Here is a 24334-nt window from a genome sequence, read left to right as displayed (position 1 = left end):
TTTCATATCCAGCCAAACTAAGCTTCCTAAGCAAAGGAGAAATAAAATCCTGTACAGACAAGCAAATGCTAAGGGATTTTGTCACCACCAGGCCTGCCTTACAAGAGCTTCTGAAGGAAGCACTAAATATGGAAAGGAAAAACCAGTACCAGCCACTGCAAAAACATACCAACATGTAAAGACCATTGACACTATGAAGAAACTGTATCAAATAATGGGCAAAATAACCAGTAGCATAATAATGACTGAATCAAATTCATATATAACAATATTACCCTTAAATGAAATGGGCTAAATGCCCCAATTAAAAAACACAAACTGGCAAATTGGATAAGGAGTCAAGAAACACTGGTGTGCTGTATTCATGAGACTCATCTTCATGCAAAGACACACATAGGATCATAATAAAGAGATGGAGGAATATTTGCCAAGCAAATGAAAGCCAAAAAAAAAAAAAAAAAAAAAAGCAGGGGTTGCAATCCTAGTCTCTGATGAAACAGACTTTAAACCAATAAATATCAAAAAAGACAAGAGCATTACATAATGGTAAAGGGGTCAATGCAACAAGAAAAGCTAACTATCCTAAATATACATGCACCCAATACAGGAGCACCCAGATTCATAAAGCAAGTTCTTAGAGACTTGCAAACAGTCTCAGACTCCCACACAATAATAGTAGGAGAATTTAACATCCCACTGTCAATATTAGAAAGATCAACAAAACAGAAAATTAACAAGCATATTTAGAACTTAAACTCAGCTCTGGACCAAGTGGCCCTAGTAGATATCTACAGAACTCTCCACCCCAAATCAACAGACCACACATTCCTCTCAGCACCACATCGGACTTATTGTAAAATCTACCACATAATTGGTAGTAAAACACCCCTCAGCAAATGCAAAGGAACGGAAATCATAACAGTCTCTCAGATCACAGTGAAAATAAATTAGAACTGAAGATTAAGAAACTCACTCAAAACCACACAACTACATGGAAACTGAACAACCTGCTCCTGAATGACTACTGGGTAAATAATGAAATTAAGGCAGAAATAAATAAGTTCTTTGAAACTAATGAAAACAAAGACACAACGTACCAGAATCTCTGAGACAGATAAAGCAGTGTTTAGAGGAAAATTTATAGCACTAAGTGCCCACATGAGAAAGCAGGAAAGATCGAAAATCGACACTCTAATATCACAATTAAAGAACTAGAGAAGCAAGAGCAAACAAATTCAAAAGCTAGCAGAAGACAAGAAATAACTAAGATCAGAGCAGAACTGAAGGAGATAGAGACACAAAAAAAAAACCCTTCGGAAAAAAAAAATCAAGGAATCCAGGAGCTGTTTTTTTTTTTTAAAGATTAGCAAAATAGATCACTAGCCAGATTAATAAAGAAGACAAGAGAGAAGAATCAAATAGACACAATAAAAAATGATAAAGGGGATATCACCACTGTTCCTACAGAAATACAAACTATCATCAGAGAATATTATAAACACCTCTACACAAATAAACTAAAAAATCTAGAAGAAATGGATAAATTCCTGGCCACATACACCATCCCAAGACTAAACCAGGAGGAAGTCGAATCCCTCAATAGAACAAAAACATGTTCAAATTGAGGCAGTAATTAATACCCTACCAACGAGAAAAAGCCCAGGACAAGATGGACTCACAGTCGAATTCTACCAGAGGTACAAAGAAGAGCTGGTACCATTCTTTCAGATAGAAACAACAAACAAATAGAGACTCCCTACTAACTCATTTTATGAGGCCAGCATCATCCTGATATCAAAACCTGGCAGGCAGACACACACACACACACACACACAGACACAGACACACACACACACACACAAAAAGAAAGAAAAATTCAGGCCAATATCCCTGATGAACGTCAATGCAAAAATCCTCAATAAAACGCTGGCAAACCAAATGCAGCAGCACACTGAAAAGTTTATCCACCAGGATCAAGTCAGCTTCATCCCTGGGATGCAAGACTAGTTCAACATATGCAAATCACATAACCCATCACATAAACAGAACCAATGACAAAAACCACATGATTATCTCAATAGATGCAGATAAGGCCTTCGATAAAATTCAACACCCCTTCATGCTAAGAACTCTCAATAAATGAGGTATTGATTGAACTTATCTCAAAATGATAAGAGCTATTTATGACAAACCCACAGCCAATATCATATTGAAGCATTCCCTTTGAAAACCGGCACAAGACAAGGATGCCCTCTCTCACCACTCCTATTCAATATGGTATTGAAAGGGCAATCAGGCAAGAGAAAGAAATAAAGGATATTCAAATAGGAAGAGATGAAGTCAAATTGTCTTTGTTTGCAGATGACATGACTGTATATTTAGAAAACCCCCTTGTCTCAGTACAAAATCTCCTTAAGATGATAAGCAACTTCAGCAAAGTCTCAGGATACAAAATCATTGTGCAAAAATCACAAGCATTCCAATGTACCAATAATAGAAAAATCATGAGTGAACTCCCATTCACAATTGCTACAAAGAAAATAAAATACCTAGGCATACAACTAATAAGCAATGTGAAAGACCTCTTCAAGGAGAACAACAAACCACTGTTTGAGGAAATAAGAGAGGACACAAACAAATGGAAAAATCATTCCATGCTCATGGATAGGAAGAATCAATATTGTAAAAATGATGATACTGCCCAAAGTAATTTATAGATTCAATGCTATCCCCATCAAGCTACCATTGACTTTCTTCACAGAATTAGAAAAAACTACCTTAAATTTTATATGGAACCAAAAGGAGCCCATATAGGTAAGACATTCCTAAGCAAAAAGATCAAAGCAGGAGGCATCACACTACCAGACTTCAAACTATACTACAAGGACACAGTAACCAAAACAGCATGGTACTGGTACCAAAACAGATATATAGACCAATGGAACAGAACAGAGCCACAACCGTCTAATCTTTCACAGACCTGACAAAAGCAAACAATAGGGAAAGGATTCCCTATTTAATAAGTGGTGTTGGGAAAACTGACTAGCCATATGCAGAAAACTGAAACTGGACTCCTTCCTTACACCTTATACAAAAATCCACTCAAGATGGATTAAAGACTTAAATGTAAGACCTAAAACCATAAAAACCCTAGAAGAAAACCTAGGCAGTACCATTCAGGACATAGGCATGGGCAAAGACTTCATGACTAAAACAACAAAAGCAATGGCAACAAAAGCCAAAATTGACACATGGGAATTAATTAACTAAAGAGCTTCTGCACAGCAAAAGAAACTATCATCAGAGTGAACAGACAGTCTACAGAATGGGAGAAAAATTTGTAATTCATCCCTCTGACAAAGGGCTAATATCCGCAATCTACAAGTAACTTAAACAAATTTACAAAAAAAAAAAAAAAAAGAAAAAGAACAAACAGCCCCATCAAAAAGTGGGCAAAGGATATGAACAGACATTTCTCAAAAGAAGACATTTAATGCAGTCAACAGACATATGAGAAAAAGCCCATCATCACTGGTCATTAGAGAAATGCAAATCAAAACTACATTGAGATACCATCTCATGCCAGTTAGAATGGTGATCATTAAAAACTCTGGAAACAACAGATGCTGGAGAGGATATGGAAAAATTGGAACACTTTTACACTGTTGGTGGGAGTGTAAATTAGTTCAACCATTGTGGAAGACAGTGTGGCAATTCCTCAAGGATTTAGAACCAGAAATATTTGACCCAGCAATCCCATAACTGGGTATATACCCAAAGGATTATAAATCATTCTAATGTAAAGACACATCCACACATATATTTATTCCAGCAGTATTTACAATAGCAAAGGCTTGAAACCAACCCATATGCCCATCAAAGATAGACTGGATAAAGAAAATGTGGCACATATACACCATGGAATACTATGCAGCCATAAAAATGAATGAGTTCATGTTCTTTGCAGCATCATAAATGAAGCTGGAAACCATCACTCTCAACAAACTAGCACAGGAACAGAAAACCAAACACCACATATTCTCACTCATAAGTAGGAGTTGAACAATAAGAACACATGGACACAGGGAGGGGAACATCACACACCAGGGCCTGTCAGGGGGTGGGGGAATAGGGGAGGGATAGCATTAGGAGAAATACCTAACGTAGATGACAGGTTGATGGGTGCAGGAAACCACCATGGCACATGTATACCTGTTGGGAAAAGCAGCAAAGGAGAAAGGACTTACAGAGCGCCTACATAAATTGGTATGAGTAACATATAAACAGGAACAACAAACCGTGGAAGGCCGCAGGAGGCCTCTGAGGAGGAAGGCCTCTCCATGCCTCATGTTCCAGTGCAGGGTAACCTGGGCTCTGTCACCATAAACATTGTGCTCAAAGACGTAAAACCCCTTTGTAGCACCATGATGTAGCCGGACTTGTAGGCTCCTTGTAAGGCCTGTGTTCCACCAGCTGCACATAGATAACAGGCTAAAGATAACCACATGTTCTTATTTTGTGAAACTCCCAAACTGCCACTGTTATCAGTCCTTAGAATGACACACCAGTTCCAGCTCACTGATTTACTTCTGGCTCCCCGATTCACTCCACCATCACGTAACCTACTCCCTACCATTACTCCACTCCTACACTGTAGATTAAAGTGATTATAATCAATAAATAGTGTGGATGATCAGAGTTCAGGGCCTTCACTGCCTCCTCCAGAGTAATAAGTGATGGCCCCCTGGTCCCCCTGTCTCTCTTAATCTGTCTTTTTCTCATTCCTTTGTCACCAAACTTGGGGTACCCATGGGTGATGTAGGGCTGGCTCCCCACATTTTGGTGCCCAACGTGGGGCTCGTGGATTCCCTATGTTCTGACGTACCAATCTGTGGGGCTCGTGGATCCCTACATATACCTATGTAACAAACCTGTACATTCTGCACATGTATCCCAGAACTTAAGGTATAATTTTAAAAATTCATGAAAACAGACATTTGTAAACTCCTCATTCAAAATGTAATGTGGTAATCCCAACTACTCAGGAGGCTAGAGTGTAGGGATTGCTTGAGCCCAGAAGTTTGACACCAGCCAGGGCAATACAGCAAGACTCCATCTCAGAAAAAAAAACAAAAAAAAACTTTATTAATAAAAACCTTAAATAATGTAATGCAGATTACTCTTTACAAACAAAATGTTTTAGTGAATCTGAGAAATATCAGTATAATCAATATTAGAAATCATGTAGGTAAGTGCCTGAATTCATATCCAAATTCATGAAAAGAGAAGGAAACCATTCAGGTTGGGAAAACCGAGGCATAATATTAAAATGTCTTAACTCAAAGTTACTTCGGTGTACTTTATTCAGAAAAGTCTGTTAACAAAAGTAACATACCCACCTCAGAATTTTTGTAGTTTACAATATTGTTCTCTTCAGTAATTGTATCTGTTTTTGTGTAGATGGAATTTACTGTCTACTTTGAAAGAATGGCCATCAGTTTCCTAGAACAGACAGCCTTAACATTACTAACGAAGTTTTAATATATGGCTAACGGGTTCCTCCCTGTGACTTCCCATCTCAGTAAATGACAGACCCAACCTTCCAGTCTCTCAGAATACAAATCCATTAATGTAAAAGAATGTAGGAAAAACCAGTGTTTCTCCTGGTATCTCGCACATGACTCAACACTTCTGACACCAGATCCTTCCGCAGCCACCAGCTGAGCATCCTCTAATTCAATTCAATCCTAACACTATCCACCTGGAGATAGCATCAGCCCTCGGCTTAAGGACTAAATCCCTCATGACTGCCTCCCATTCAGATGCCAATTCCAAATCCCAGGTTCTGACCCGTACTTCGAACAATCAGCTATAAATCAGAGCTCCTATAACCCACCTCTTTAGGTTTGATTAATTTTCTAGAGCAGCTCACAGAATTCAGAGAAACATTTCATATATATTTACCCATTTACTATAAAAAAATTACAAAGCATGTGAGTGAATAGCCAGTTGGAGAGCTGCATAGGGTGAGGTATGGGAGAAGGGGTACAGAGCTCCCATGTCCTCCCTGGGTGGGTGCCTTCTAGGAACCTCCACATGTTCAGCTACCCAACAGTTCTCTGAACACTGTCCTTTATTTAGGATTTATATGGAGACTTCAATCCTACAGGTATAACTGATTGCATCACTAGCCACTGGTAATCAGCTCAACCTTCAGTCCCAGAGAGGTTGAGAGATGGGGTTGAAAGTCCCAACTCTGTGGTCATGCCTTGGTCTTTCTGGTGACCAGCCCCCATCCAGAAGTTACCAAGGGCCTCCAGCCACTAGTCGTCTTATTAGCGTGCAAAAGACACTCCTATCAAGGGTTTTAGGAGCTGTATGACAGGACACACGGATGAAGACCAAATACATATTTCACAGTATCACAATTAGCAAATTCAACTGGCTCTACTTTTAGGACATCTTCCTTCCACCTCCACTGTCATCTCCAAGCCACTATTATCTCTCACCTGGATGGCTTGCAAGAGAGAGACTTGTCTCCTTTGCCCATCTACAATCTGTGTTCCACTGGCTCTTCTGAAGAGCAAGTGAAATGATACCATGCCTCTGCAATGTCTTTATCAGAATAAAATCCACAGCCCTCAGTATGTCCTGCACAGGCTGCCAGGGCATTTCTCACTGCTGCATTCATGACCTCTTATCATATCACTCTTGCCCTTGCTCCACCGATGTGATGTGCCCTCACCTGTGAGATTTACGCTTGCTGTTTTTTCTGCCTGTACTGCATGTTCCTCAGCCATCCACGTGGTTCTCATTTCCTTGCTTCTTTCAAAGAAATAAGCAAATGCCTCATCATGTTTCCCTGACCAACCTATATAAGATAGCATACATGCCCCATAACTACGTACAGATAACACTGAGCTTGCTTTTCTTCACAGCATTTATTCCTCCAAATATATTATTAGCTATCAAAATGAAATTTTTAATGAACAGCAGATTTACCTCTTGTTAACTGGAATTCTAAATGCTTAGGGAAGAGTCTGGCACATAGTAGGCTAGAATTAATGGTCCCTAAAAAGCATCGACAAATCAAGAAGAGAATAAGATGATGTATACCTGGCATCCAGCACACAAACTCCAGTGGCAACAAGAGTACTGTCCCCACTACTCACCAATCTTGTTCCCGGCCTTCCTCGAATGTGAGATTACCTCTAAGAATTAGCCTTCTAGTGCAGTGCTGGCTTAGACACCACAAACTGTAACACGTAACAAAGCTAGAGGAAAGCAGAAAAATAGCATCCTCCCTCACCCCATCTCAAAACACTCAACGCACGGTTCCTCACTCAGTAGGCGCTCAATAATACATGACTGTCAGGAAGCATGACCATTTTTATTTTACTAGAGAGAGAAGCAGAATGAGAGATGACATTTTCTCATGACTTGAGCTTATACAATCGGAAGGAAGAAAGCGGTTGTAGTAAGAGAGGCAGGCTCTTCAAATTCTCACAAAACACAAATTCCTAGTTTTGCTTTGGATGGGAAGGGCTTCATATCAGGCATGTTGGGGGAGAAAGGGTGAAGGGAAAAATGCTCAGACTATGCTATTTTAAGTTATTTGGTAAGAATGGCTATTTTTCCCTCTGATATTCTTGAACCACCCAAATGTCATGTTTCTATGCCCTGCTGTCTGGATGCTATCAAAGGCACGGCTTTGAGGTGAAAGGAAGGAGTCAGTCATATGCTCATCTTCTCACATGCTGCTACCACTGCTGATTTTTTTAAAAGCTTTGTGACCTAGAAAGGAGATGTACGGTATGAATGATGCACGGACTGCAGAGAGCATAGGGCGTCATCAGTCTATTTATACCTCCAGGAAGGAAAAAATGAGTACAGCGCAATGGCTGTATATTCCAAGGACTGAGTATGCAAAGATCATCTGGAAGAAACAATAAACAACACAGTGAGGGCGGCATTTACATCGTCAGTGAAAAAGAAAAGGTGAGGCCGTATTCCCATGTTCCTTGATCTTTCCAAAATTCTGTTGACTTTTACAGAATTTCAAGTTGATTCTCTGATATTTCCCATGACTGGATAATGCATCCCAAATCTGCATTAAAGACATTGCCATCCACATTTTAATATAGTTTCATCTCATATGTGCATATAGACTCACATTTAGCTGTAATTGATAGCCATTTGGATATACTGTAAATCCTGAGGGAAAGTTTTTAGGGTTAAGAAAGTATTTGGAAAAGCCTTACAGTTACTTGTGCTACTAATTCCAAAAACAGGGAAAAGAAGATTTACATACATTTGTACAATATGATAGAAAAAAAAATTTTTTTCTCAAGGTGTATAGTCTATTTCCCTTAAGATGTGAAATCCTTCCAGGACAAAGCAGGGAAAAAGCACCCAGGCCCAGCTACTAACAGTTATTCCTGCATCACTAGAGAATTTAATGCCGGATTTTACCTTCAGACTTCCATTTGTTTCCAATGTAAGCAGTATAACATGTAGGCTAACAGATGATGTTCTGAAATGTACCCATTTTGCTTTTTTGCAACCCGTTCATTTGTGCAATTACTGCCAGCTTCACTTGCTTTTGGAGTTATTTTACTAGCAGTGGTGATGGGTTTGATGACAGCTGGCCTGAGTATGAGAGTTTTCTAAGGCCTGACATTAGGTATTTCCCAGTGCAAAATCTGCTGATCCCACATAGGTTCAAACCTAGAGCCAGGATTCCTTAATGGAACACAAACGGATTTACTTTGAATACACTTAAGGTTCACAGCAAATACCTCCTGTTTCTATTACTGTCCAAGTCTTCTTACCACGTCTGAGGTAGACAATTTAAGGCTTGATTCTTCACCCTTTTCTTTCATCTGCTGAAATCCCATTTAGTTTTAATGCACCAGGCATGCACCGTTATTTCATCCTATGCACTTCTTCCACAGCCTGACCTATAAAGGACCGACACTGAGTCTTGGCTTGTTCAGATCAGAGAGAAATAACACTTTTACTTCTTTAATTTCAAAAGCTTCCAAGGTAACTTTTGAGCTTGTAAATGTCAATAATTTGCTGTCAAGCCAATTAATTCTTAACCCAGCTGCTACATATAGGAAACATAGAGTCTGAGAGCAAGTCAATGAATTTAGAATTAAAACAGTATTGACTATGCTTCTCAAAATGTAAATGGATGATACAAATTAATACAACCAATTTGTTTTATTTGGTTTGGTTTTGGTTTTTGAATGGGTTTGTGGGTTTTAGAGGTATTGCTCTTTGTTGTTTATGTGTATTTGCACATGGAAAACTGATACTCATGATGGACGGGTCAGGAGCTGGAGAACAGGGATAGAGAAAGCAGGAAAGAAAACTCAGATATAGGTACTCTGTAAGTTAGACTCACAGGTACTTGATAAATATTGGCTGTTTGATCATACAGTGGAGGGGAAAGGAATGACATGCTGTATTATCTTTGAAGACTCCTCTACATGGGCCACACTACTATGAATAGAAAATTGATATTCATGTGCTCAATAATTGCTGAGCTCTCTTTTCTCTTAACTTTCTGCTACATAAACCAGTCCTGCAAGGTCTTCCCTCCTTCTTTTCCTTCTCTCATATTGCCACAGGGGAGCTCAGAGAAGGAGTCTGCCTTTAAACGGAGATAAACCTAGCACAAACAAAATCGTTGTGCTTTCAATAGGTTATTGAAGTACAAACATTCAGAGGGAGTTTTAAACAATTTGGCAAATTTTCTGAGAGGCAGAGCAACGGTGTTCCATAAGAAAATTTGCTAAATGAAAATAAGTGGAATAATTAATACCTATTTCTCTTTTCAAAAAAGAAATTTCATTTTCATGGAATTAGGGTTTTTATGATTTTGATATTTCATCCTTAACTTATGCTAAAACCCCTGTTTATAATATTCAACATAATTACTGTGGGGCAAAAGAAAGCAAAAGGATCTACACATAGATATTTAATGTACACACAGCAAATGAAAAGAGATAGTCTCGTGCAATTTTAAAAAATAGCTAGTCAAAAGAGTGACTAGTCAAAGTTTTTGAAGGAAATAGATATTTCTTTTAGATTTCCTACTTTAATAGACATATCCTCAATCACAGTGACAGTCATCATTCATTCTAAAAAATAATGAGGTATCACCTAAATAGCTTATGTCAGAATGAATTGTTAAATAAGGACATTCGTAATTCCTCCTGTCACCCACATCCCCTTACATAGCTATGCAGATAGTCAAGCTCCTATATCCTAGTTAGAAGTTAGGAATATAGTGGTACAGTCTATCAACATCCATAGATAGAACAGAGTAAGATTTCCTCTCACTTACATTTAGGTTAAATCTCCCTCAAATCAATTTCTATTTAACTTCTTGCAAAAAGAAATAAAAACCAGCAGTTAGTGCTGACAAATTAAACTAAAGGTAAATACATACTAAATATATACATTTATATATTTACATTTGTATACATGCATTTATATATATATTTATATATTTTACACCTATTCAGGAGCACTTCATTATGGAATTTTGACTCACTCAAACTCTGCTAATTACCATTGATTGATAAATGATTTATGAAAGATGATCATGACCTCCCTAAAAAAAAGGATCCCTCTAAGCGTGATATATTTCTAGGAATAATGCACCCTATTTTCTGTGACACTGCCTTGTTCTTCAATACTATCAGTAGATGGACGATATAGTTGTAACACATTTTTGTGCCACAGCCATGAAATGCTTTCATTTATTGTGTTAAGTTTAAGCATATGCTTCAATATTCAGTGTTTTCAATTGAGATAATGATTTTGAAAGATACGATCACACGTTTAGGATTTTTTTAGTTTTAACTTCCAAACTGCTACATTTAACTTGACACTTTTACAAACTACTAGTGAACATAAATTTCAAAAGAATTGTCTTACAATTTCAAATCTTTAACACATTGCAGTGCCGTTAACTGTTTCCATGTGTCTCCCACTTTCAGCCACGTGGTAGAACTGTGCTTCCCTGTCTTGACATTTGATGAGGCTATGGGAGGTCAGTGAAGTGTATGCATGCACAAGTGGTATGCATCGCTACCAGGCAGAAGTGCTAAGAACCAGTGTGTGATTACCATGTCCTCTCCCTCTCCCATGTGATTGTGAAAGCATATGTCAAGTGGAGCTTCCTTCAGGGGTAACTATGACAAGCAGAATCTTCCTTTTAATCTACACAAACATGAGGGAAATCTTTTTTGTTGTAAGCCATTACAATATTTGTGGCTGTTGTTACTGCAAGATAACTTAGCCTATCCTAACTAGTATACATAACAGGTCATGATTTTGGATTATGCACTGGAAATTTGGGGAAAAATTACATTAGTTAACTTTAAAAGCCATTTTAATATGGAATAGGTAGTGCCAATGATTAAATTCCCTTTTGGTGTAGAACTGCACGTCTGAAAACACATTTTCAAATTTTTATGAAAGAGGGTTAATAAGCATTTCAATATTTCACAATAAATGAGAAAAGCAGAGCAAATAGATGGATCCAGAAATGCAAAAGGGTCATCCAGGAGGAGGCGCTAACCTAAGGAAAAGCAGAGGAAGATGACAAGGAGATTTCAGAGAAAGGAAAGTAGCTCCAAATGAAGCTATACAGATTGGCAGGGCCTTGTACACCACGGGGAGAAACAAGAAATGCATGCTGTGGACCCTGGGAGCCCTAAAGGATCATAAGCACATGCACTATATGATCAGATCTATAATTCCAAATGGTGTGTCTTGGTAGTTTAAAAGCAGGGTTGAAGAGAGGGATGGGTGAGATGAGACAGTAATTGGGAGGAACACATAATTCACTCTGCTCAAAAATATCCTATGAGTGACCACAGCTTACAGAATGAAATATCCATCCTTCCTCGTAGTACCAAATACCAACATCGGGGAACAGAGATTAGTGGTCAGGACCCCAGTCCCTGGTTTCAAGTTCATCTCCTGCCACATATTAGTTGTATCATGTCTTAAATTCTTTATCCATACATTTCTACTTCTTAGGTTCACATGAAAGTTAAATAATTTATGTCAAATGCTTGTTTTAGCAAAGTACCTGGCTTTTAGTGAGAATTAACTTGTCGATCTAATGCATTTTATGGCCCATGACATAGTTGCACTATTCTTCTTTGATACCGTATTTTTTCACTCTTATGCTACTAATGACGTTGCCTATGACTATGTCTTTCCTAGGTCTCTCCCTTTTCAAATTCCACTCACCCTTCAGGATCCCACTCAATGACTACCTACTCCATGAAGGATCCTACTCAATGACTACTCTACTCCAAGAAGGATCCTACTCAATGACTACTCTACTCCATGAAGGATCCTACTCAATGACTGCTCTACTCCATGAAGGATCCTACTCAATGACTGCTCTACTCCATGAAGGATCCTACTCAATGACTGCTCAACTCCATGAAGGATCCTACTCAATGACTGCTCTACTCCATGAAGGATCCTACTCAATGACTGCTCTACTCCATGAAGGATCCTACTCAATGACTGCTCTACTCCATGAAGGATCCTACTCAATGACTGCTCTACTCCATGAAGGATCCTACTCAATGACTGCTCTACTCCATGAAGGATCCTACTCAATGACTGCTCTACTCCATGAAGGATCCTACTCAATGACTGCTCTACTCCATGAAGGATCCTACTCAATGACTACTCTACTCCATGAATGCTCCCTTTGCCTCAGTAAATAATCTCTTTTAAGTCTGAACTATAACACAGCTTCTAATTGCTTCATGGTACTTAATTACATATTATTTGCAGAATTTATTTTTCTCAATTACGTACTATTTTCCTTTAACCAGTATCACTTCTTACATATCCACGTATATTCCCAACTGTACTTTGTTGAAGTGCCTTGAATTTACTGAGGTTCACTGTTGAACAATTCAAGGAATTAGATCCAATCCTAGCACATAATTTCATTATAATTTATTAGTATAATACATGTTTTCATTCATGTGTCAGAAACAATTTTACAAAATGGGTAGTTTTATCCCTCCTTTTCCCTATAAATAATAAAATGTGAGATAGGTTAAGTCATTCTAAAATGGCATAGCATGTTGATAAGAAATCCCAAAAGAATATATCCATTTCTGATGGCAAACCTCTAGCTCCAGGAGCAGAAAGGGAAGAAAGCTAATCTTCCATAGTGAGTTAGATCACATTCTTCATTCCACAGGCATAAAGATATCACAAAGAAGATAAGGATCCTTGTAAACAACTGGCTTTTAACAAATAGTTTTATTTTTCCCCAGACTCCACCACCAAGTAAACCTCCTGTTCCTTGATACCCTTTGTCCAGGCTGTAGTAAACAGAAGTGTTATGTAAGTGATGTGACTTATTGAGAAATAGATTTGTACTGGAAAATAAATATTAATAGATTTGCACGAGGCCCCTGTAGTTTGATCATTGTAACCTGAAAAAGATACCTCTATCCCAGTCCTTTGGGGTTAAGAGAGCAAATAAAAGTAAAAGGGTCTTGGAGAATAATTTTGCTTAATACTCTGATTTCAACTTTTCTGAAATAGACTTTGAACATTAATATCTATTTCATGAACTTTTCACTACACTCACTCCCAACCAACCCATGGAGCCCTGCCACCAATTAACTACTTTAAAATTTAAGTCTTTTGGAGGCCAAAAATTAAATCCTAACTACTCCTTGTAAAACCTGGAGCAGGGCATTATTCTATACACTATCACTTTAACTTTTCATACCTCACCACAATGTTAACTCTTTGAACGTCCCTTGCACAAGTTTGTCTCACACTCATTAGACTCAGAGCTTAGATTTCTTTGGATCTTACACCATACAATAACTTTTAAGTTTTTCTCTTTTTTTATATAGACCCAACTAAAAACAATCAGAAAAAATGTACACAGAAAAATTATGGATTTTGAAAGTTGATATCAACTTAGCTATTGATATCAAAATATGTAGGGAAATTATCATTTATGTAGATTATTTAACCAAAAATGTTGTCACAAAAGCAAAGCTCTACTAAGTAGTGCTAGCTGTCTGTTCCTATTTTTTCCAGACTGACTTATGCAACATCCTGATGTTTAAAACTATTCTGTCATGGAAAATCTGTCTCTAGGGTGGGGCGAGAGGAGGGTGTCCCATTTTCTTTTTAAAGTTATAATAAGAAGCAGACAGTTAAACAATATGATAAACTGGTACTCTGCAAACATTTTGAATTACGTATTGCAAGGCTACAAGGTAAAGACAGAAATATGCATTTGAAAGTCAAAACTTAGCAGAGACCCATTTTGCTCGCATCATGAACAATACAGTAAAATCAAAACATTGTGCCTTATAAGATAAGCAATCAGCAATAATCAGTGATCTGAATATTTTTAAGCACAATAGGTCGTATATCGAACGGAGTTTATTTCATTTTCCTCAAATTCTACTGTAGAAATATAAAGACTATTAAGAAATAATGATAATTTCCTGTTTCGTGAATATAAAGAATCAATGAGTATAATAAACATTCAGGTTTTTCTTTTCTATTTTGACTACAAGATATATGGATATAAACAGACAAAATTCATACTGAATGTCATAAGTCCATGTTATGAAAAAATAAATTTAGAGTATTTTTCCAACTGAGTCTCTTAATCTCTTCAAAGAGTAAACCTTGCTGCTTTTATCCCTTTTCTTGCAAAGCTACGGGCTTTCAAAGTCCTATTGTTATTTTTTGGATCATTATAGAAAAATTATATTTTGAAACTGTAAAGATTTCACTTTTTTTAACATTCAAAACTGACTTAAGGATGGAACATATTGGTCAGGTGTGGTGACTCACACCTGTAATCCCAGCACTTTGAAAGGCTGAGGCAGGCATATCACTTGAGGTCAGGAGTTCAAGACCAGCCTGGCCAATATGGTGAAAGCCCGTCTTTACTAAAAATACAAAAAAAAATTAGCCAGATGTGGTGGCACATTCCTATAGTTAAAGCTACAAAGAAGGCTGAGGCAGGAGAATCGCTTGAACCTGGGAAGCGGAGGTTCCAGTGAGCCAATATCGCACCACTGCACTCCAGCCTGGGAGAAAAAGCAAGACTCCATCTTGAAAAAAAAAAAAAGAGACAACATATTAAGTGACAAGAGAATCCAAGAGTCATGAGTTTGGCTCAGTGACTGGAAGTCATTATTGGACTAGATGCAAAGCACATATCTGGACTTCAGTTGCATCAGAGGAAACATGCTAACTCACATCATGGCACAGTCTATATCCTGTGTTATAAAGATACTATGACAGAAAGCTAAATCACTCCAACATTTCCACTTTACAGTATGTGCCTGAATGTATACCATATTTGTCTCTACTATATTTTGCATTGCTTTTTAGATGAATAACTTTTGAACCATATTTTCTCATATTACTAAATCACTAAGTGCAATGTCAACATCTGAAAATAATTATTTCTGTGTATTCACATAACCTTGGAAAGCTGAGAAATGTATTTGGCTTAAGACACAGCATAACAGCCATGACAACTCCGCCTTAACATTATATACAGCACATTTATTTAAGGGAGGAATTACTATGTGGTTAAAGCCTTATAGTAAACACTGAGAAGCTGGCTGTGCTGAAGATAAATTGAAACTTTAGGGGGCCGAACACCTGTGGACACTTAGGAGCTTCCTTAAAAGATAAATAGCTATAACTTAGAGCACTCTGGAGAAAACAGGACTAATTCTTTTTAGCAACACTCTACATCCAAGAAAAAGAAGACTTCTCTAGAGAGACTCAGCTACAGGAGATCCCAAGAAAAGTCTTAACATTAGCAATAGCCTTGCACAGGGCTGCTTTGTAAGACAATTGTAACAAAATGATTTCCTGCTTTGACTGGTAATCTTATACGGGGAAAAAAATCCTTTTTCTTTACATAAAAAGAGGTTTAGATAAAATTAGGGGAGAATAGCTTTATTCAATATAAACAACCCTCAATTTAGTTCATTTCAACCTTTCAAGCTATGCACTCAAAGGCACATCTGCTAGAATAAAGTGTAAGCTGTGTGAGTACAAGTCTATTCCCATTATAGGTCTTGATAAAGTTTGGATATATTACTCCTCTAAATCTCATGTTGAATTGTAATTCCCAATGGTGGAGCTGGAGCCTGATTAGAGGTGATGAGATCATGGGGGCAGGTTTCTCATGAATGGCTTGGTGCTGTTCTCGTATTAGTGAGTTTGTTCTCCCAAAATCTAGTTGTTTAAGTGTGTGGCAGCTCCCCGTCTTTGTTTTGCTCCCTTTCTCGCCATGTGACACACTTGCTCCTGCTTCCTTTCTACCATGAGTAAAAGCTCCCAGAGGCCTCCCTAGAAGCCGAGCAGAGGCCAGCACCAGTGAGCCAATGAAGCCTCTTTTCTTTATCATTGACCCAGCCTCAGGTATGCAAGAATGGCCTAACCCGTAATACTAGTAGCACATAGTAGGGATATGATCAATATATGTTAAATAACTGAATGAAGGCTGAGTCTGATGCAACACTGGATTTCAAGTGCTGGCCATAACAAATTTTTAACTAATTTATAGCAAAAATCAAAAAATAAGGCCTGAAATTTTTGTCATGAGCCATCTACTTGTCTCTAGTCTCAAAGTTGATTTAGCTCACATCATTCAACACTCTCAACTTTTTTTTTAGTAGCACAGTCCAGATGTGTAGTCAATATTCAAAGGAATCAGATAGCATCGAGCATGCGTGCACACACACACACACACACACACACACACACACACAATCTTAAATTTTACCCAGAACTCCAGGAAGGAGGGGAAAAGAAAAGAGGGAAAAAGAAGAAAGGTCATAATTATTAAAACTGTAGAGGAGGTATGATTAAAAATTAGCTTTATCATCCTGCAAAGAAAAGCACTGTTCTGAGGGAACGCTAGTTCAGTATCATTTAATCCTAAACCTTGCCATGACTGGAAGTGAGGGCTAATTTGCAATTACATGGAAAAGGTTTGGGTGTCTAAAGAACTATTTCCAATTTTCAAATATGCACATGATCTTTATTGAGGATTTAAGCCTCTCCTGCTCTCAATTCCCCTCTACAAGAGAAAAAGAATATATTTTATAAAACCACCTGATCTCATGAGAATGTACATTTCCTGGAACTGTGAACATGCAGAGCAAGGCTGCTCTTATTCATTTCCCTCAGAGATCAAAGGTGACTAGAAACCAGAATCCTGGCAATGAAATCATACATATCTCCTGATAAACTCCCAGTTCCTCTCACTAAATATTTTTCTCCCTAATCCCAGACACTATAACTGTCATTCATTTTTGGTCTGTTATTCCAATATGAGCAGTCTGACTTAAGTGCCATAAAAGTCTTGGGAAAAAAACATTTTTGAACACTGGTGGGCTCAGGGGACTGATAATGGAATATGAACCTTTCACCCTGAAAATGGTTCTTTGGGAACAGAAAGCAGCATGGTTTTTTTTTTTAAGTATAGCCCCTGTCTGCCACCAAATCCCCCATTCTCCCAGGTGATGCTAAAACATCTAGCAGCTGCTGTCATTGAAGCTGTAACGTCCTATAGAGTCTTCCGGAATGATCTGGATAGTTTTAGAAATCTGTCAACTTCTCTGCTTAGGAAAATTTGCATGCAGTAAATGTGAGGATTTTGTCAAAATGCAGATTTTGATCCAGTCATCTGGAGTGGAACCTAAGACCCTCCATTTCTAGTAACTCCCAGATAATTCAGATTTTGTAGACAAATCTTAGTTTGAGTAAGAAGGATCAATTCTATCTTTATTGATGTAATTTAATTTGAGGGACACCAGAAAAATCCCTCCCACACCAAAAATCTCAATCTTGCCTATCTAATGCAATACAAGAAATATGAAAAAAAAAATGGGGTCGTGGTGGGGTGGATTGGGGAGAATGAAGTCCAGTTTCCCTTATTTAAATTGTTTCTCCAGCTCTGACACTATATTGTACTAAGACTTGTTAGTCCACACTTGCAGTCTAAAATTTAACCATCCCTAGCTTCGTGCCTGTATTATAGTATAAAAGCATCTGAGCATTTCTCATGTGATCCTTACAAGAGCTGTGAGTTAAGCAGAGCAAAGGGAATTACCATTTTAGAAAAGGAGAAAATAGATTGGCCAAGGTAAGCAACTTACTCATGGCCTCCTTACTAGCAGGAATTAGATCCAGGAACCATATTCAAATCTTGTGATTCCCAAATCTAGAGCCTGACCATAATAATAGTACCTTTCCTGTCACCAATCTTCCTACCTCCCAGACAAATTTTCTTTGATATCGTTACACTATTGTTCCAGCAGTTGTTTAACCAGGAAAAAAAGAAATATCAATAGCATATGAGGTTGTTCCAGGTTCACTATTTCAGTACAAACTGCACCTTAGATGAATTTTTTAAATCTGGAAGACAAGCCTAAATTCTGTTGGATGACATACAAGAATTAAGATTCTAAGATTTCATTCAACAGCAGAAGGATATTTTTAATCAACCTGAATACAAATGCTAGTCAGAGATAATCGATGTTAGTAATGGAATGAAAATGTTCCACGATCAAGAATCTCACAGTGACTCTACAGTAACAAAGAATGCAGTGGGGATTCCCTATGACAGAGTGAGAAATAAGAGGTGCCTCCAAGTTCAAGGCCCCCCAGGACATTTCTGCATTGTTTGCTGCTGTGCTCCAGCACTCAGAAAACTGCTTAGCATTCAGGTGTTCCATACATATTTTAAAATCAAATGAATACCTGAAGTCGTACTATAACAATACACAATGTGATAAATGCTAGAATGTCTTTAAATGTGGAATCCTCATTTCTTTCTAAGTGGATTCTTTTTCACATTAATATGAATCAAAAGTTGCTTTAAAATGTTTAATTCTTTAGATAATTGGAGACATTTTGCTCTTCCCAAACTAAAAATTACTCTTTAGTATCTGAAAAAATTCGGTCCCAATGCAATAAATCTCACTCTATACAAATAGTATATTGACTCAAACAAGGGAAACCCAAGGGCTCATACTGTTTTCAAGTCTACTCTTCATAATATTGTGGGAGTTTAATTTCTAATTTCTCCCTAGATCTTAGCTCAGTCAGCATTTCATGAAATAAATATAGTTTTTTTCTCAGCACCATGTACTTCCCCTTCTTAGATGTCATATGATTTTATATTTATTTGCTTTACCTGTCCCTGCCACTAGACTCTACTCCCTCATAGCACTGGGATCAGGGATGCTTTTATTAACAGGTATACTCCTCACATCTGCCTGGTCCTGATCCTTGCTAGGTTTAAGAGTTACTAAAAGCTAGCAAATACTCTCTAAAAACATTTAATTCCAGACAGTCTACCTGGCTCTCCCCTTAAATGAAGAAAGATAACAAGAGGTTTTTTTCTGTAGTTTCTATACACACAATACCTCACACAAATTCAAAGCCCCTATAGAATTTCAACGGAAATGAATTCTAAGTTGCCAGCATTGCAAATGCATGCTCCCATCCTGGTCCAGTGAAGATTTAGGGCACATGCAATCAGTAGTCATGAGCAAGAACAAGCAGCAGTCAAGACTGTTGTAAGAGAAATTCAGCTGAAATGCAGGGGGAAAAAATGTCACCTTCAATGTTAAAGTCTTGATTTTACAAATCAATGAAGATTAAGTACGTTAATCGTATTTTAAAAGAATACCAATGTTGCACACTATTTTAACAATGTGAGAGCCTAATACCACCTGCATCAGAAACACTGAGTCTGATCTCAGAGTGGAAATAAGTAATTAATCACCCAGTTTTTCTACTAGCAATTCTTACTCAATATTAGAGTGGCAGAAGACTACTAAACTGAAAACACCGGGACAATCTAGGAATTTTATCTACACATGATCTGTCTCCACAATCCATCTGTGAAAAATCACAGTATCTGTGAAGTCTTAAGAAACATTCTACAAACAATGAATCTGAAGGCAAAATTGTGACAGAGGAGATACATATTTTGTCTGTATAGTTAAAACTATCCTTCCAGCAGTACATTCTTTTCTTAAGCTTACTAAAATTGCATTTCGTGTTTTTTTAAAAAAAGATGTTCTTAAAATTCTGACAGTAAAATATGTACAATATTTATAAAAAGTTAACTTGAGTCTTGAATTTATTAAAAACCAAATTGCAGGCAAAATAAATTTGGAATAAACAGCTTCCTTGAGAGAGTAGTGTCAATGTTTGTCAAAATTTTCATATTTTTAAAGTCATCTCAGATATTGAGACCCCAAGCAGAACCCAAAGATAATAACATACATTACCACCAATTGCTGTAATTTCCAAGCCTGTGAGCCACTTTTGTATCCTATAGATCTCAACTTCTTTTTCTATGTCCTAATGTATTCTCAGAGTGCAGTGAACACTTGTCTTGTTTCATTTCAGGAACACATAGTCTCCAGTTTTTCTAAGGGACAGGGTGGGCTGTCCATAATTTTTCTCCCTTCCTGGAGTATTCTGCTGCTATCCCATGTAAGCCAGTGTCACAGGTCTGCTGTGTCCTACCTAAGTTTGGTTACAGAGTTTGGTTGTAGAGTGATCCCATTGCCCTTTGAAGGGAATAATTCAAAAAAAGTCAGGTTAATAAAAGGAGGATTTTTGGAGGCTGCTGGGAAAGTTCTGCCTCACTCTTCATCTATTCATTGTTATGGTTGGATATGGGGTTCAGAGGTGCTTCAATTACATTGTTTCATTTAGAGGAGGGCAAAATCAAGAGAATTCCTGGAAAAATGGGGCCAAAACTCCTTGAGTTACCCTTAAGACCTTCTAGACTTCCATATGTAAGACAATATACTTTGGTTATTAGAATGTACATTATTTTTAGTTGTTTTTTTCTACTCCGGTACAAAAAAAGCATAAAGATACATTTTTATTCTTAATAACCATTTACCTAAGTTTCAATAACAAGTTATTCTAGTAAATGCCATGATAATAAATTGAATATTGCTTTTGAAATATAACACAGGTTTTAAAAAATATTGCTCAGAAAGTAGGCAACATAAACTAAGGAATTAGCACTCTGAATTTTTATGAAGGTATGGAAAAAGGAAAGAAGAGAAAAATAATTAAAGCTCTTCCTCTTTTTTGAGCTACTTTATTAAGGTATGATTGACATACAAAATGCTATACATATTAAACATATACAACTTAATGAGTTTGGAGATAAGCATATACTTGTGAAACCATCACCACAATCTGTGCCATAAACCTATCCATCAACTCCAAAAGTTTCCTCCCATCTTTTCTGTGATAAGGACACGACATAAAATCTACCCTCTTAGTAAATTTTTAAGTTGACAACACAGTATGTACTGTTAACTGCAGGCAATATACTACACAGTAGAGCTTTACCATTCACTCATCTTATATAACCAAAACAGAACACCCTTTGACTAACACCTTACCATTTCGCCCTCTTTTTTTTTTTTTTTTTTGAGACAGAGTCTCTCTCTGTCACTCAGGCTGGAGTACAGTGGCATGATCTCAGCTCACTGAAACCTCCACCTCTTGGGTTCAAGCAACTCTCCTGCCTCAGTCTCCCAAGTAGCTGGGACAACAGGTGCATGCCACCATGCCTGGCTAATTTTTTGTATTTTTAGAAGAGACAGGGTTTCACTGTGTTAGCCAGGATGGTCTTGATCTCCCGACTTTGTGATCCACCCGCCTCAGCCTCCCAAAGTGCTGAAATTACAGGTGTGAGCCACCACGCCAAGGCCACCCTCTTCACTTAAGAAATTTTCCAGCATCTCATATAAGCCCAGAAACATAGAAAAAATTCAACAATATCTAGAAAGTAAATTATTTGCTTTTCTGTCAGAGTATCTAAGTATCTGGTAAACTGTGAAATCAGAGCCATGCCACTTCTGTGTGACTTTAAGCAATCATTTAGCCACCTTAGGGCCTTTACTTGTTCCTCCATAAATAAAAATATCTTTTCTAGTTCAAATATTTCATAATCATCGGCACATTATCACTGCTTTTTGCAAAAGATCTATATAAAAAAGAAACCATGCTGGTAAGCAGATTAATAGTTGAAGTCAGGTTACCAAATCACCTAATCTCATTTACCTTAAAATTTTGCTTTAATACTCAACAAATAGTAACTAATAAACTTACAACAACTGCAAAATGTGTTATTAAACTATTAAGTGAACATATTTTCTTTCAAAAGGTTTATACACAACTGGAAGATAAGGCACATAGTTATCTTTGATTTTATGATTTCTCTTAATTCCTGTTCTTTAATTTCAAATAACTGAAGTATAATTTTATACCATAAAAAAATTACACATACTATAATTACATTAAATAGCAGTGCGGGATGTGTGTGTGCATGTATGTGTGTGTGTTTTCCTGACTAGTCACTATTTCACAGGCAAGGTACAGTTTCCTAACACTTAACCCTAACACTTAACCCTTTTGATTGAATTTAATGCTCACAGTAACTTAAATACCCTCATCTTAAACATAAGAACCATTCTCAGAAAGGCAGCTAAGGAAACTAACATCATGAAACCAGCAAAATCCTTTTTCTCCAACATTATATACATCACGTATACAATCCTCATACTCTCAAATGATGAGAACCTTTTCCCCACATGAACATACATGGCAGAACAACATTTCAGTGAACAACAAAAAATCATCGTATAAACCCAATGGAGAAACCTTTCCAAAATTAAAATATACAAAATCTTTTTTTCTTTTTGGTTCATTCATTCTCACTGTCGCCTTATTTCATTCTCTATCTTTTATTTTGAAAACATGTAATCAACCTGTTTCAGACATAATTATAGAATGGAAAACACATAAATATGTAAACTTTATATTGGGGTAGTAATAAAGATGGGCAGATAATATTTCATCCCACAAATGAGACAATTTGAGGGAAATACTACTCTCTCAGAACTAGGTGGACAGAATAGAAATTTTAAAATGTCTTTCAAAGAACCAGAATATTTAACAATTGTTGCAGTAACTGCAGCCCAGAAAGGGTGACTTGCCTGGAGCTGAGGAGTAAGACATCTGTAGCCCTGTACAAGAACATAGATTTAAAGAAGTTTTTACAATAAACTTATCTCTCTCCACAAAGCAGCAAAGCAACAAAAGAAAGAGGCCAAAAATATTACCTTCACTACAACACGATTCTTCCAAGCTCAGTGAAACTGTGTTTACATATACTAAAAGTGGAAAACCGAAGGGCTCAGAAATTCAGGTTGCAGCCAATGCTTCTATACACACCAGGAAACAATTCGTGGCAAAATGTGGTATTTTAGAATAAAATGCAAAATTTCTATACAGTAGTCCATCTCAACTTTGCTCACTTTCATAGTTTTGCAAATAATTCCTTCCAGGGCAGTGTTTTACATCTTGCTCTTCAATAGTAAAATAATGCACCCGGCCCCCAAAACAATTAAAAACGTGAGTAATGCATCTCTAAAACAAAACTGGTAATTTTGTTTTAGACAAAAGAAAAACTAGTTAAAAAACAGAAGACTCATTTAAGCTATGATGTTTATCAAGAACTAAAAGATTATATCAGTTTATAATATCAGCAAAAACTTCTTTGATTCAAACAAATATTTTTTTGAAGAAAGTTTCTCTTCCATTAGGGAGAGATACTTCTGGATGAAAAATCAAAAAGTTTATTTTGCCTTCAAAAATTTTAAATGTGCATTCTTTCTCAAAGGCCAGGTACTTTGATGAACTTTGAAAGACAATGAAATAAGAATGCTAAGCCACGAATATTTTAATCTTTTTAAACCATATTTAAGCAGTAGAGTGACCCTGAAGGAGTTTCTCCGATTAAGTGTACTGTTCTCTAAAAATGCCTTTGTACAAATATGTTCACTTCTGAAAGCGACACTAGCAAACAGTTAAATACCATATGCTACAAGTCATGGAAAAAAAAAGAGTTTAACTACAGTTCACATAAAACAGAGAACTCAAAGGAAGGTTATTTTGAAAACATACACAAAGAAATTTTAAAAACATTTAGAAGCATTTCAGAGTTCAAGCCTACAACCATGTGGCAAAATGTAGCAGATGTTGGCATTTGGGTGCTGGAGGGATGTCAAAATAACATAAAAAATCAGTGTCTAAGATGTATGGAACATGGATTTGATGTTTCTGTGTCTGAAACAAAATAAGAAACTGAAATGATTAAGGTAAAAAAAATCAACAATAACCACACCAAAAAAACACCTTTTCTATTGTCCAAATCTGTATATTT

General features: G+C 37.1%; 1 protein-coding gene across 1 annotated transcript in view; it reads right to left on the bottom strand.

The window, feature by feature from the left end:
• Positions 1-24334, bottom strand: part of PDE3A (phosphodiesterase 3A) — a 320464-nt gene that overhangs the window by 235811 nt on the left and 60319 nt on the right. The gene's annotated exons all lie outside the window — the stretch shown is intronic.

The sequence above is a fragment of the Aotus nancymaae genome, unplaced genomic scaffold (assembly GCF_030222135.1).
Source record: "Aotus nancymaae isolate 86718 unplaced genomic scaffold, 86718_ANA_hifiasm-v0.15.2.pri h1tg000016l, whole genome shotgun sequence".
Classification (NCBI taxonomy): Eukaryota; Metazoa; Chordata; class Mammalia; order Primates; family Aotidae; genus Aotus; species Aotus nancymaae.
This window is presented reverse-complemented; position numbering and strand designations above follow the sequence as displayed.